This window comes from Staurois parvus, unplaced genomic scaffold (genome assembly GCF_062004578.1).
Source record: "Staurois parvus isolate SC_StPar_1 unplaced genomic scaffold, SC_StPar_1.0 ptg000155l, whole genome shotgun sequence".
Lineage (NCBI taxonomy): Eukaryota > Metazoa > Chordata > Amphibia > Anura > Ranidae > Staurois > Staurois parvus.
The window spans coordinates 3645085-3661424 of record NW_028317951.1 but is presented as its reverse complement, the minus strand read 5'-3'; the positions used below and the strand labels follow the sequence as shown (position 1 = coordinate 3661424).

The window sequence follows — 16340 nt, the reverse complement described above, 5'->3', positions numbered from 1 at the left end:
TTTTTTTCCTGGTCCCTACTGTGACTCTGAGTAACTATGGGACCCTATATCTGACCCATCTGCTCCATCTATGCAATATGTTAGCGAAGTCCCCCTGAACCACAAAAAAACATAACCAAGTGAAGTGACAGCTAGCATTGTTTCTACGCACACGAACAATAGCAAGGCTACCATTAATTAGAGATGCACATATACATCAGTGGCCAAAACATATCGGTCAAAATGCCAATAGGAAAAAAGGTGCCAATAATGGTGTCAATACATGCAAAGTTGTGTCTCACAGACTTTCATGCAAAAATGCCCCCTAGTGACTTCAATGCAAAATTCTGTCTCCTAGACTTTCATGCAAAGTCATGTCCCTGTTGACTTCAATGTAAAAACACCCCCTAGTGACTTCAATGCAAAATCGTGTCTCATAGACTTTCATGCAAAAACGCTCCCAAGTGACTTCCATGCAAAATAGCTTCTCATAGACTCTCATGTATAGTCATGTCCCTATTGACTTTAATGCAAAAATGACCCATAGTTGCTTCAATGCAAAATCACGTCCCATAGACTTTCATGCAAAGTCATGTCCCTATTGACTTTAATGCAAAACCGCCCTCTAGTGACTTCAGTGCAAAACCACATCCCCATTGACTTCAATTCAAGAATGCCCCCCTAGTGACTTCAATGCAAAATTGCCAGGCACATTAATTAAATGTAAAAAAAATAAAACTGTCCGTTTTGGTTTTCAGCCAAGTGCATCCTGAATTGTCAGTTTCGACACTAGAATTTTGATTTCGGTGCACTCCACTCTCATCAGCATCTTCTCTCTATGTGATTTCACTCATCTGACATTTAACAAAACCATTTCTTAAGAGTTCACTGACTAAACTCAGGTGAGTTTAATGATAAAGAGATTATCAGAAACATTGTATTGTACTGACAGGAGGGGATCATGTTGGGGAGGCTGTTATACAGAGAGGTCTGGGGATAATAATAAGTATAATGAAGAAATGATGTATCTACTTGCAAATAATCTGAGTTGATGAGTGTGCTGCACATGTGCTATTGTAATGTATTGATACAGTATGTGTTATATGTCTTATGGCACAACCTCTCCTGACTGGTTGTGATACAGGATGGGAAAAGCACAGTTGAAGCTGAAAGGGCTGCACAGCAATAAGAGTGAAGGTACTAGTCATCAGGATGGCACAGCTATATATAAATGGCACAGATGGCTTGAATTAATTTAAAAAAAAAAAACACTACAAAAACTACCAGAAGTTTGTCAATCTTTTCCCCACGTGAATCAGCCTCTCTGGGTCATATCTGAAACTTGCCGCTCAATGAATTCACTATTAGCCATTCATAACAGATAGAATGATAGCTTTTAGTCCTTTACAAGGTATGCATTACTGGCAAATGTATTGCATGAATACAATTGACATACAGCAATTCTCTCTAATGTTATGTATATATTAAACTGCCAGATAATGTATCCATGTTTGTCAGTACATTCTGATAATTCACAGGATAATGCACAATAAAAGCTTGAGTGAGATAAATGATTGAAAGCGGCCAGACTTCACTACAATGATAAATCTTCTCAGCTTATTCTGATGAAAACAAGTAAAAGTTGACAATACAGCAATGATACTAAAATCAGTCCTAAGGAGCAGTCTAATATTGTCTACAGTCATTTATACAATTTAGGTGGAAGTATTTACCGTATCAGTGGGTGTGCTACATAATGATACATTAAGATATTCAATTGTTTTGGAGGCTGTTATTGAGAACAAATTACCTAAAACAGTGGTCTCCAAACTGTGGCTCATGGGTCAGATGGGTCATGGGTCAGATATGGCCGTTTGCTTGCATCTATCTGGCCCTTGAGGCACTTATTCTCCCACTGACACAAGATACTATTCCTCCTACTGACACCAATGATGAGGCACTATTCCTTCCACTGACCCTAACAATGGGGCATAATTCTTTCCACTGACCTCAAACAATGGGACATAATTCCTCCCACTTACACCAATGATGGGGCAGTATTGCTTCTGCTGACACCAATTATGGGGCACTATTCCTTCCATTGACACCTGCAATGGGACATAATTCCTTCCACTGACACCAATGATAGGACACTATTGCTTCCACTGACACCAATTATGGGGCACTATTCCTTCCAGTGACCTCAACAATGGGGCATAATTCTTTCCACTGACCTCAGCAATGGGGCATAATTCCTTCCACTGACACCAATGATGGGACACTATTGCTTCCAAAGACACCAATGATGGGGCACTATTCCTTCCACTGACCTCAACAATGGGGCATAATTCCTTCCACTGATACGAACGATGGGGCACTATTCCTTCCTCTGTCCCCAACAATGGCACATAATTCCTTCCATTGACGCCATTGATGGGATACTATTCCTTTCAATGACACCAATGATGGGGCACTATCCCTTGCACTGACACCAACTATGGGGCACTATTCCTTCCACTAACGTCAACAATGGGGCATAATTCCTTCCACTGACACCATTGATGGGATACTATTTCTTTCACTGACACCAACTATGTTGCACTATCCCTGCCACTTATATAAAAGATGGAATGTTTTTCTTCCCACTAATACCAATGAAGGGGCTCTATTCTTCCTCCTAATGACAACAAGCATTATGTAATTTTTTTTACTCCCACTGACCACCAAACCTGAGACATTGTCTACTCCCACTAATGTTGGGGCATTTTCTACACCCACTGGCCACAGTCTGGCCTCTCTAAAGTTTGAAGGACAGCACATTGGCTCCTTATTTAGAAAATTTAGAGACCCCTGATCTAGAAGGTTTCAGGCTATGATAAGATAGAAACTTGTACACACAAACCTGATCCTAAATTGGTTTATTTAACACAGAAATGCTGATGTGTAAATAGTTCATTGATGAAAAGTAGAATAAGAAAGGCAAAACACAACTGGTTAGTTAGTTAATTACATTTCATGCTTTTATTGCTTGCCAATGAGATTGTTTTTTGCTCCTCTTCTACAAAAAAAAAAACTAAATAAAACCTGATCGTATGGAACTCCGCAAAATAAATTTGATAAATGATAAAGATATGGCGAAGGCAAAATTTTAAACACAATGTCATTCAGTTCAATGTATTAGATATATTGTTCCAAATTATAAATATATATAATGTATGTAAATTGCAAGTCTTAAATATTCCTAAATGCTTGCATACTTCTAATTGACAACTTTATTTCACTATTTTCCATCCATCTCTGTTGAGATTGTTTTCCCTTGGATAATTAAGAAAATGACTGTATGATCATTTGATTTTTTTTGTTCCATTTATCACATTTGTTGCATTTATGAAAAAATCATGCTGAAGTGGAATGTATGGAGAGAATTTTAATTTAGTTAGTAATGACAGGGCACAAATGAATTAAACTTTCTCCCCAAACTTTCCAGTGTCACTTGACAGCATTTTGTAGATCACATATAATGGATGATCTGCAACAACACGTGGAAGCAGCACACGATACATTTTTAGTAAGCCATCTTCCCTGACCCATTCTCTCTCCTTTTCCGGGTTATTAGGACTCACTCACAGGGCTCCTTACATGTAGTCTCCTGAGACAGGATCATACCCAAATGATCAGTTTAATTTTAAACAAATGCACAGATGTTGATGTGTCATTAGCATACTTATCAAGTATGAGGGTATTTTACTTGCCAAATATAGTTAGTTTTGGATACTTGTCAGGTGTCCTTAAAATATAATTACCACATATGGTATAAGTCTCACATCTTCACATATAAGTCATTATATCTCTTACAATTTTATTAAGGTCCTTTACACACATGCATATCTACCCTGTTTCCCCTAAAATAAGACCTACCCCAAAAATAAGACCTAGTGCTATTTTTGGGAATTTCTAAAGTATAAGACCTACCCCGAAAATAAGACCTAGTTGTGATCAGGGCTTTTTTTCAGCCGGAACATGGCGGAACGCCATTCCACCACCTCCGCCACTGGCCTTGCGCACACCCATATCTACTGTCTCTTATAAACACAGAAGCGCGGCTGAAGTGACAGCACCATCCGCTCCCACAGAACCTCCCTACCTCTGTACTCACTGTGGGACAGGGAAGGAACAGATATCTGCGGGTGCAGTGTGCAGTATGTTTAGGGGTGGGGCATCTCCTCCTGCAGCCTAATGCATGGAAGCCAATGCCCCAGGGGTGATCACCGGTCAGTGGGGAAGAAGCGGAGCAGTGAGTAAGTGCGCTTGGTGCACTGTGTGGGAAGATAGGACCCAAAATGGGAGTTACTATAGAGAGGGGCCGGCTACTGACAGCTGTGTTTTGCAAAGCTAGCTAACCATATGAGGGCAGTGGAGGGGGGATGTGCAAAGGTGAGCTGCAGGTGTTGCAGAGGTAAATTGAGTTAGGTGAGTTGCAGACAGGGTGCATAGGTGAGCTGCGGCTGGGGGGGTGCAGAGGTGAGCTGAGTTGCAACCCACCTTTGCACCCCCCGGCCAGAGCTCAGCTCTGCACCCCCCGGCCAGAGCTCAGCTCTGCACTCCATGTCTGCAACTCACCCCTGCACCCTGTCTGTGGCTCATATCTGCACCCTGTCTGAAACTCACCTGTTAAGTCACCCCTGCAACACCTGACTGCAGCTCACTACTGTCATCAACCAGCCCTCTCCATAGTTATCCTCATCCACAACTGCCTGCAGCTCACCTCTGCACCCCCTGTCCACACCTGGACATTTAAAAAATAAGACCTAGTGTGTTTTTTTGAGGCAAATAAAAATATGACAGTGTCTTATTTTCGGGGAAACATGGTATATGTGTAGTGGGGTGCCCATTTACTCACCATGCTCAGATGCAGCCCCTTTATCCACCATTTCCCACAACTCCCTAGGTTCCCGGTGAAGTTAATTCCTCAGGTTCCCTCTATCTGCAGCTCAGCCACACTTGTGGTAGCTTGGCAAGTGATTTGCAGCCAGGTGAGCGGCTCTACACTGTCAGAAGACATGTGCAATTCGTTTAGCTACAAATTAAAATTTGGACAAATTTTTCATCATTCAGAGATTCAGCTGTGTCCAAAATTCTGAATCAAAATAGTAATGAATGTCAAAGAATTTTTGAAATAAGTTATAAAGAAAAAAATTATCCGAATTCGAAAATGAAATTGAGTTTTAAATGGAAACATATTGCAATAAATACAATAAGGTATACAAGTAAAATAAGATGATGATTCCTACTTAGGCTGCTTCATAGAATAGAATGGTACAGAATAGAAAAAGTATAGAAAAGAATAGAATAACATAAAATAAAATAGAAATAAAATAGAAAAGAATAAAATAGAATAGAATAAAATAGAAAATAAATAGAAAAGAAAAGAATACAATAGAAATGAATAGAAGAGAATAAAATAGAACAGAAAATAAAAGAATAGAAAAAAATACAATAGAGAATAAAAGAATAGAATAGAAAACAAATAGACAAGATTACAATAGAATTGAATAAAATAGAAAGAATATAGCCATCTTCCGAAATTTGAATTTTGGATAGAATAGAATAAAATAGAAAAATACAACCGTCTTCCAAATTTCGAATAGAATAGAATAAAATAGAAAGAATATAGCCGTCTTCTGACATTCAAATTTTGAAATTTGAATCTCAAATAGAATAGAATAAAATAGAATATAGCCATCTTCCAAAATTCGAATTTCAAATAGAATAGAATAAACTAGAAAGAATATAGCAGTCTTTTGAATATAGAATAGAATAAAATTGAAAGACCATAGCTATCTTTTGAATTTTGAGATTCAGATAGAATAGAATAAAATAGAAAGAATACAGCCAAATTTCAAAATTCAAATAGAAGAGAATAAAATAGAAAGAATATAGCCAAATTTCAAAATTTAAATAGAATAGAATGGAATAAAATAGAATATAGCCATCTTCTGAAATTATGCAATAATGTTCCATTTCCTAACCATGAGCAATGGCACCGTAGGCCAAGGCCTATGTTGGCCAAGAAGTAATCCGGCACAGGGATGCACTGGATGCCTTTGCTGTAATTTTGGTATAGCTGGGCGTCACAAACATCCCTCTACCTTTAAGGAGGGATGGGCTCCTCCAGGCAAACCTGCCCTTAATCCATCCATTTATACATGTGCTCCCACCATGGAGACTTTGTAAATTTTAGTTAGGTCCACAGTATACAGAGAACTCTTGACGCGGGAACGTGGCTTACGCAAGTATTTTCAAATGTGTGCAAACAAAACCCTCTGTTTTTAACGCATACTGTTAGACAGGGCCAAATTGGTTGTTTCGCTAGCTGGCTGGTAGGTGTTGCTGGGAAATCTTTTGTTTGTTTTGCAAGACGTAATCTAGCCTTGTGAGGCTAAATTAAAACGAACAATCCCTTTTTCTCTGTCACAACGTTACACACTAGCTAAAACCTCCCAGGCAAATAAAAATCTTTCCATGATCTTGTTTTCTACCCTCCGTATCTAAACTTATCTTCTCTTGTCTTTCACACAATTTGCCTTGTTTCTTCCTGCACAGGAAACGTACAGCACAAAACAAATTAAAGCCATCACTTTTCCTGCTCCCGAGCCTTCTGTTGACATGATAGGTGATACATAATTGAAAACTAATCTCCTTCAGCGTCCTTTCCCTTTACCACTTGTCAGTTGTATTGGGGTATCTGATAAGGTTTAATCTCTCTAGCAGGTTGATCTACAACCCTTTTCAAATCGATTTTCCTACAGACAAAATGTCTTACATCCGGTTACATTCCTTCTAGTCAACAATAATAATGAGATTATTACCTGTAAACCAGTCCTATTGCCATGCTTCAGAGGAGACGATGACTCAATTTTTCTCTCATATCTGTGTTTTATTTCTGTGTATTGAACTACTGAAGTATTGAGTCAATTTTTATAGCTCCCAGTTCAGAAAGTTTGCTTTTGCACTGCAGTCTCTGAGTCAATTCCTTTTTGTTGTAGGTTTATTTGTGATAGCTAAACTACTGCTGATAAAATCTTTAAAGACCTAATCTTTTGGATACCTGGGCAAAGATTCTACAAGGCAAGAATGCCAATCTCAAATAAGCTCCAAGGCTGAATAAAGTAGTATAACTGCATAATGAGCCACATTTGCCCTGTTGAAAGCTGAAAAAACCTAAATATTCAGTAACTGATTATAGGCTCAGTTCACTAAATGATACCTTATTGTTATTTTCCATAATGATCCTTTTTAACCATGTGGTTGTTATGTTCCGTGCTTACTAATGATCATTACTGAAACTAATGATTATTTGGCAAATAACAATCTTTATAGCTTAGTTAAGTTAGCCTTTTGTGTATAAGATTACTGCAGTCTGCAAAGGTTATATAATGGTGATATATACACATACATTTTTATATATATATATATATATATACACACACACATTTATTATATTTCTATTAACAATTAAATGTCAACGTCTTGTTTAAGCCCATACCCTCATCCACAACTCCTAAAATGCAAGATTTCGTAGGCTATACTTATTCCCACAAATTGCTAAATTCAGTTTAGTTAGGCCTCAAAAGAAGGATTTATGTTGCAGAAGTTGAATTTTCACAGAAACAAATAAGAATAACTCAAGGTCCAAAACTATGTAATAAAAATATATCAAAAAGGTGGAGGAGTCACCAATGCTATAAAATGTAATCACAAAACTTGCACATAAAAACAGCTTAGAGTGTATACTGTATACCCCACCACTAATTTTATTTAATCAAAATAAAAATGTTCAGCCTTACTATTGTATCAAATGAAAATCCCAATTTTTTTACAAATGATTTTATGAATATAGTACTTTCCACGTAGGAGTCGCTGATTTTAACTGGTTCTTTCCCAGCTAGTGCAGAGGCCACTAGTCACACAGCCGCATTCACTCTGGCTTCAATGAACAGTCTAGGGGTTGCCTTTTTAAAGTTTATTGCTTGTAGATCTTAGGATGGGAGAAGGTCAAGGGTGGCATGGGATACTTTAGTTCCGTTAAATACTAACAGGAGGACACTCTTGACTAAGCAAGGCTTGTCTGAACGGTCTGCCAAGGATTAATAGGACTAGCCAGTTCTGAGACCCTGTAAGAGTTGTCTCAGAAAGAACTACTGCTGGAACTTATCCTTAAACGTAGCACACAGTCACTTGGGGCTTGAGCTCAGGTCTAATTTCATAATGTCTCTCCAGGACAATTCAACTCCCTCAAGATCCTCCAGACATCTCTATTTTCCAGGACAACTGCTCAGTTCCTAGCTTCCACCAGACACTATGGAGTGAGGGAGGTGTTAATACTCACAATGCCACAGGACAACTACACACTTTCCAACTTCCACCCAGCACTCTTCAGTGAGTCCTCCAGGACAGATTTGTAGGTGAGACTGCTTGGTTAGCGCTAAAGGTGATTAGGAATAGGCCCCAAGCTCTGACACAGCTGAGGTTGTGAAACTCCTCAAGCAGGACAAGAACAAGGCTCCCCCAGACCACAGATTATTTATGTTCTCCCCAGCCACCTACTGTGCACACCTCCCCAGGGATTGGCAACAGCACAATAAATATTCAACCTGTCCATTTGATTCTTTCAGCCCCCTATATTCTAGAAGGCAGGGGGAGCAATCAAATCCGCAGCCTGTGAGTTGCAGAACAGCCAAAGAAATCAGCAGCTGCTCCAATGATTACAGAGGAGCCAAAGAGAACTAAATTTACCTATCAACCTAGCAGCCTATCTAGGAGAGTGCTACATTCTAAATATATTATATTTAATTAATTATTTCATGAATTAATTAAATTCATATATGAAAAAAATAAATTAAAATACATTATGACACCCTTATTACAAAAAACAGACTGCGCTAGTAAGAAAAGTGTCCAAAAAAAAAAATATATATATATATATAGTGAATATCCGTGATAAATAAATACTGTATATATATAAATCATATAAAGTCCCAAGTAATGGTGCTATTGATGAAAAAGTGTTCAAACGAAATCCACCAAGTGTGTCTACCACCAAATAAAATGAATAAACTCACCAGAGCAATATTCTGATAATATTATAAATCACCATAAGTGCTATAAATAGCTATATACCCGTGTCTAGTGGACATCATCCAAGGTGGCTTTACAGTACACCAAGAAGCCAATTTACCAGAATATAAAGAAACTGTAGAGAAAGCAGAGACTTTATAGATCAAACTAATATACTAATTGATAGATTTATTGAAAAAGGTTATGAGAGAGGTTTTCTCATCAATGAAAGAGATCAGATCAATAAGAAAGAAAGAGAATTGCTCCTATGTAAGAAAAGGAATTTAAGAGTTTTGACAACAATAATGTATCCTTTATCACTAATTATATATGCAATATAAAAGTATGGAACGTATTTTTAAGAAATATTGGCCAATTTTATTAAAGGATGAAGTATTGAAAAATATTTTACCTGAAAGACCAAATTTTGTTTATAGTAAAAATAGGCCTTTAAGAACAAGAATAGCTCATAATGTGATTGATCCCTCTTACAAGGTTGATTTATTTCCTAACGTAAAAGGGTTTTTTCACTGTAACTGTGTAAATTGTGTAGTACAGTGAAAACTGAATCCAGAATAAAAAGAAAATCCTTTCACTCCTTTTTTTTCGAATAAAGAATATAAAATCAATACTTTGATCACTTGCAATTCCACACATGTTGTTTATGTTTTGGAATGTCCGTGTCACCTTAAATATATTGGAAGAACAAGTAGATGTTTAAAAACCAGAATAGGACAACATATAGGCAATATAAAAAAGGGTTTTGAGAAACACAGTGTATCCAGACACTTTAAATTGGTACATAATTGTGACCTTAGGTTGTTAACCTGTTGTGGGATAGATATGATAAAGCCCCATTGGAGAGGGACTGACCTGGTTAATGAAATTTAAAAAAAAAGAGACATATTGGATTTACAAGTAAAATTCTTTGAAACCATATGGGTTGAAAATGATTTTTAGTTTTAAGAAAACATCATAGAGTTTTTTCAATATTTTGGTATCTTTTTAATTTATATCAGTCCTTTAACATGTTACTTAATGATAATAATATCAAAGATACGTATTTATTTCTGATAATTGTTTCTGATATTAGAGATGTTCATTTTTGATAATCATTTGCAATTATATTTTTTGGTTAGAGTTCTTATTAAATGTATTGACTGGGCCTTTAAATTCCTGTGGTGGCAGTCCTACTTTTGAGGTTGAGTGCCAAATGAGTGGTTTTTCCACTTATATAATATACATAATTTTCTCCTTGCCTCTTTGATGTTTTTTGATGTCATATTTCTGTTATATATACGAGTGCGGCAATCCGTCATTAGCGTATCATGTTTACAACATGATTCCTAATTGCTGACAGCTGAATGACTCAAATGCAGTGCATATTTAATGAGGGAAGGACATCTCACATCTCTCCGCTCCATGAGGACGTCGATGACTAAATGCATAGGGCGGGGCTTGATTGGTGTGACGTCAGCACGTTCCCAGTGGTCGGTACAGCGCATGAGCTATGAGGCTGGGTTCGTTGTGATTACATCTGATTATGCTGATTGTCCTGGTGTCGGCTGTGACACCGTTCTTTGTAAGTGTGATGAACTTTTAATAAAGTAATGATTTTAGAGGTACTGCACCATTAGCTTTTGTTCTTTATATTTCCGAGTGTCTATTCTAATACCTAATGGAAGGTGTGGTGTTTGAATGAAGTGGATCTACAGAGTCACATTTTCTACTGCAGAGTATTGCTCCCAGGGTAGTGGAGATCGTTTTTTGAAGCCAAGCTTTGGAGTTCATTGCTCCCAGAGCAGAATGCACTTATGCTGATTTATAATATTATCAGCATATTGCTCTGGTGAGTTTATTCATTTTATTTGGTGGTAGACACACTGGGTGGATTTCGTTTGAACACTTTTTCATCAATAGCACCATTATTTGGGACTTTATATGATTTATATATATATATTTATTTATCACGGATATATTATATATATATATATATATATATATATATATATATATATATATATATACACATGTGTATATATATATATTTTGGACACTTTTCTTACTAGAGCAGTCTGTTTGTTTGTAATGTTTATGCACCTACTATAGGGGGGATGTTGCAGCTGGTCTATTTATTTAGTTATATATTTTTTTTAAGATATTGTGTGTTAATCGTATATTCTTTTGTGGCGCCATCTATACTTACCTACATATTATGACACCCTTATAAAGTTAAAGCTCATATATCCATCTATGTGTCTCTTTAAAGTCCCAATTTGAGTTAAACCCTCAATGAGGCATTAGAAATCTGCAAAACCCTCTGCAGGAAACACAATAATTTCTCAGAGTATATGATTGAACTGAATGCATTTTCCCAACACAAGGGATCAAACTGACAAGGAGCACGCAATGTATAGCACGGATCACAACATATTATTATGTTGCATTGAATAACATTTGTATAGCTCTCTCTGTGAGATGAATAAAAACACTAGATTTTTCATTAATTAGAAGGGACTCAAGCCATCCTCCTTCAGCATATATTTTGCTTCACATGTGCACACTCAAAATACCTTGAACAATGAAAGCAGTTGATCTCTGAACAGGACACTAAATGGACAATATTGATAAATCAAGGCTGTGAGTGTTTACTGTGCATGGATCAGCCACAATGCTTGAGTGAGACTTGTAGTTTACAAGAGCAACTATCAATCCTCCAAGAAATGCCATCCAATGTATTGTCCACTCACAATGCACAGTTATATTGCCCAGGCAATGCTCAGTATGTAGCTTGAGCAAAGATGAGCAATCATAACCGCATGATAAAATCCATTAAAAGTCGTAGAGTAGTATACTTAGCACTCCCAGTATTAGGTTCTGCAAGGGCTTCAGACATAAAGGAGGGTACTGTGGTCAAACTGCCTGACCAGTTTTGCTGGTTCACCATTAAATGCTTCCTGGATGAACACCTCCCATCCGTCCCAGGTGGGCTGCACAATATATGTGCAAGAAGTTATCATTTTACTTTCCTTCTTTGTCTTTGCCTGAAAATATAAGCAAGAAACATGCAAAATGATGTGGTATAGTCCAGTGTTGTAACTTCAAGGATCCTCCAACAAGGGCAGAAAACAAAGCTGTCCTGTACATTTCTGAAAGGAGAAACATTATGAAAAATGTTAGATGCGTGCCTTCCATCAGATTAAATAGAAGTCCAATTAATTTTTAGGGTGTGAGCATTGTGCAGAATTTAGCAGCTGTGCAGATTTCTCATGACTAATGTGATGAGTAAATCTCCCAATGGGTACATGGCAAGACAGCAATAAAAACCCAAACATTGAAAAAACTCAGCACTCCAGGTAAACTTCCAAGATAATTATTTACTAAAGTCCTATATCAGCAGAAACACCAATGTTTCAAGGGTACACAAATTCTATTTTTCAAGGTGATATGCAAAGGGCTGCTTACCCTCTAAACGATGTCTCTGCTGATCTGGGACTTCAGTAAACAGTTGTCATGGAAGTTCAGTTGGGTTGCTGTCTTTTTCCTATGTTTCAATTTGCACAGCCTCACCATTGAGCTAAACATCCACCCCTATAGACAGGTATAGGTGGTGTTTGGGGTGTGGTTTGATGTATTGCAAGCAATATAAGCCTGAGCATAGGTTTTTCCCCTTCCAAACTTTATCCACAATTTAGTAGAAAAAAAAAATGTTATGCTGCATTCTTACTTTAGCTGTTATTTAGGTTCTGTATGGACTTATTGGTGATACAGTAATCCAAAAAATAGGAGTGGAATGTTAAAGTTTTGGGAAACCCTACCTACAAACTGAGTACTCTTGCCATGTCTGCTTAAGAAAAACACATTTTTGGCAGTTATAGAAAATGATCACTGACTTTAAACTAAAACAGCAGGATCATTTTCAGTGCATTGGTATGGGCTACATCACAGATTATATTTAACACTAGTTTTCCTTTAGTCATTGAAAGCTAGAAGTACCTCATATCATAGACAGTATCTTTGGGATTTCTGGAACATTCACAATACAGTGTTTGCTGTCAGAATAACATGATCTGTCAAAATGTGTGTTAGTGTGTGTGTGTGCATGTTTTTATTTTTATGTTAATGTCCTGCACTTTCTACTTTCTTACCTAGGCAAGAATGACATCATCCCCCTACACAAAGCCTCCTGAAATACCAACTTCACATGCTTTAGAGCAATCTGCACCACACTGTGCATGCACTGGAAACTTGCCACCACAACAGATACTTCGCCAGCCATCTTCCTGATGATGTCATATTAGTACAGGGCAGCATAGGACCTGCAGTGCTGAGATGGAATAGAGGCTAACAGACACGGCTGAATATACTGGGATGGAGAATATGTTTTTTGTGGACAACCCAGCAGTGCAGTTAAGAAGGTAAAAAAGAAATTGTAGAGGGGTGTGAAGTTCTTCTTTAATGTGCAGTTCTAAGCCTGTGATGAGTACTCTTTAAGGAAACTGATACATGTTCTTTCTTGATTCTCTTTTTATATTGGCATACCAAGAGCACCATAAGAGCAATAAAGAACAACTTTTATTTATTACAGGCTCTTATATATCGCCATCAATTTACATATATATTGTACATTCACATCAGTCCCTAATCCTTAAGGAGCTTACAATCTATGGGCCCTAACACATTCATACATACACAAGGGCCAATGATCCTACCAGCATGTCTTTGGAGTGTGGGAGGAAACGTACGCAGGCAGAGGAAGAGCATGCAAACTCCAGGCAGGTGGTGCCGTGGTTGGGATTCAAACCAACGACCCTAGTGCTGCCCATCTGAAGTGCTAACCATTTAGCCACTGTGTTTTATACACCACTACAAATAAAAAAGGAGAAAAAAGAGAAGAGGTTGTGATAAATTAACCATGGAATAGATTTTGTTTGGCTTTCATAAAACCACAGCTGATTTTGTAAAGGCAGCTTTTGTTGTTTGTTATTTTTACATGGATACAAATAAAGATATAAAATATAAAGAAAACCTGTAGATTTGGATTAATGTGCAGTGCACAGCAAGTAAAAAGTGAATGTCTTAGTCTTATTCATGTATAAATTTATACAGTATGGCCCCATATAAAGCTCAACAATAAACATCCAAAGTAGGCCAGTTAAACCTGTTTTTATAGGACACATAAACCAGTCTCCCGTACTTTCACATTAGCCTGAGTTCATTTTATTAGCCACTAGCTGCTTTGAGGTCTTTAGAGTAATATTAAATAAACCAAAGACTGCACTTCACGGTTAATGTATGCTAGAGAAATATTTATAGGATGAACCATGTTTATGTATCATTATATGCAGTGGGGGAAGATGCAAATACATTTTTTAAAGGAAATTTCAGTGCTGCACCAAGTAAGCCATAATGACATCTGAGCAGTTTTCAAATAAAGCCATGGCCTGAATCACATATATATATATATATATATACCGGTATATATATATATATATAAACTGTATACATTTTGAGGAAGAGATCAATACATAAGAATGATAAAGCTATAGTGCATATAGTGACATCGTAATATTTGGTATTATTATTAGATAATCTAATCAAAGTTATCCAACAAGCACATATGCAGTTTGGTAGTCACTTAGCCTGGGATGTTTGCCTGCCTTTGTTTATTAAAGATTTCAGCCCTCCTGCTTCTTCCAGTAGTTTTTATATTTTGACATCCATAACGGCCATGGTTTGGCTATGGTTATTTTTAGAGATGAGCAAATTATTCAAAAATTCGGTTCGGCTGATTCGCCGAATAAATTCGCTTCGAGCCGAATATATTCGCTGCGAATTTAACTTATAAAAAGGGTGTTTCTAGGCTTCAGAGAGCCTTTATATTAGTGCAGAACACTGTACCTTTAATTTAAATGCCCTTGGAGTCTGCTGGGGAAGAGAAATAATACTGTCAGTCAGTATGACATGCAGATGAGTGCCGTCGATCTTAGAATCACCGCACACTTCACTCATTTGGGCAGTCACAGGGCCAAAACCAGAGTGTGGAGCCACAGTGTGGCGGTGGAGGCAGCAGCAATGGGAGGCCATACAGCACCCTATGACAAAATGGAACCCACCAGCAGTGTGAGGAGACCTGAAAGTGGCACATGGCAGAGTGTGGCGATGGAGACAGCAGCAATGGGAGGCCGTACAGGGACCCATGACACACTCTGGACCTGGCAGCAGCATGAGGAGGCGGTACAGGGGCCCATGACAGATTACGGGCCTGGCAGCAGCATGAGGAGTCGGTACGGGGGCCCATGGCAGATTACGGGCCTGGCAGCAGCATGAGGAGGCGGTACAGGGGCCCATGGCAGAGTGGCGGAGCGTAGGCAGCTAAAATTGAAGGCCATACAGAGGCCTATGTTAAAAAGTCCCCCCAGCAGCAGCGTGGGGAGACGACTATCAAGAGTCCAATGGCAGAGTGGCGGAGCAGAAGCAGCTTCAATTGAAGGCCATACACAGGCCTAGGTTTAAAAGTCCCTCACAGTTAATTCCAATAACGAACTCTACTCCTCCGTGCAATCTACTTACGAGACCCTGGGCAGGTCTGGGTCCAATTTGTGGTAGAGACTGGTTTTGTTCAGCCATGCTTGAGCGAGTAATAACAGGTCTGTGCTGCCCTTTGGTGTCTGGCTTAATGCGCACAACACTGAACACTGTGTCCCTGAGTAACGATTCTGTGTCCCTGAGTAACGATTCTGTGTCCCTGAGTAACGATTTTGTGGCCCTAAAGTCTCTGTGGCCCTAACTCTGTCCCTTAATACACACAGGTCTGTCTCTCTTGAATGACCGGAGGCTAATGGAGAATTCTAAGATGGCCGCGATTTATAGTTCCACCATTACACAGTGCTGGCTGGCTGCTGATTGGCTAATGCGATCACATGTCATGAATGCATTATGGGTCTGCGTGCCTTCCCAGAGATCCCCGCCCCATCTTCTCTGTCCATTTTCTCCGTCGCCACACATGTCGCCGCCATTTTTGGGAAAATTCGAATGGTGCATCCGAAGTTTGCTAATCTTCGGATTCGTCGCGAATAGAATTTTTCCAAATCTTCGGAACGAATTCCACTTCGTCATGTTCGATTCGCTCATCTCTAGTTATTTTATTTAACTGCCCCTTTCTTTCCTGGCCAACCAGGGTGTATGGTTGGATAAGGGTCTGGTACAAATTTTGAGGGTCTCCAAGCCATTTTTTTCTTTCT

The 16340-nt window shown here is 38.3% G+C and overlaps 1 long non-coding RNA gene across 1 annotated transcript in view; it reads left to right on the top strand.

The window, feature by feature from the left end:
• Positions 1-13678, top strand: part of LOC149463252 (uncharacterized) — a 62614-nt gene extending 48936 nt beyond the window's left edge. Inside the window, exons 2-3 of the long non-coding RNA XR_016312456.1 lie at positions 738-881; positions 13249-13678. This is a non-coding gene — a long non-coding RNA (uncharacterized LOC149463252). The remainder of the gene's footprint in view (positions 1-737; positions 882-13248) is intronic.
• The last annotated feature ends 2662 nt before the right edge of the window (positions 13679-16340 follow it).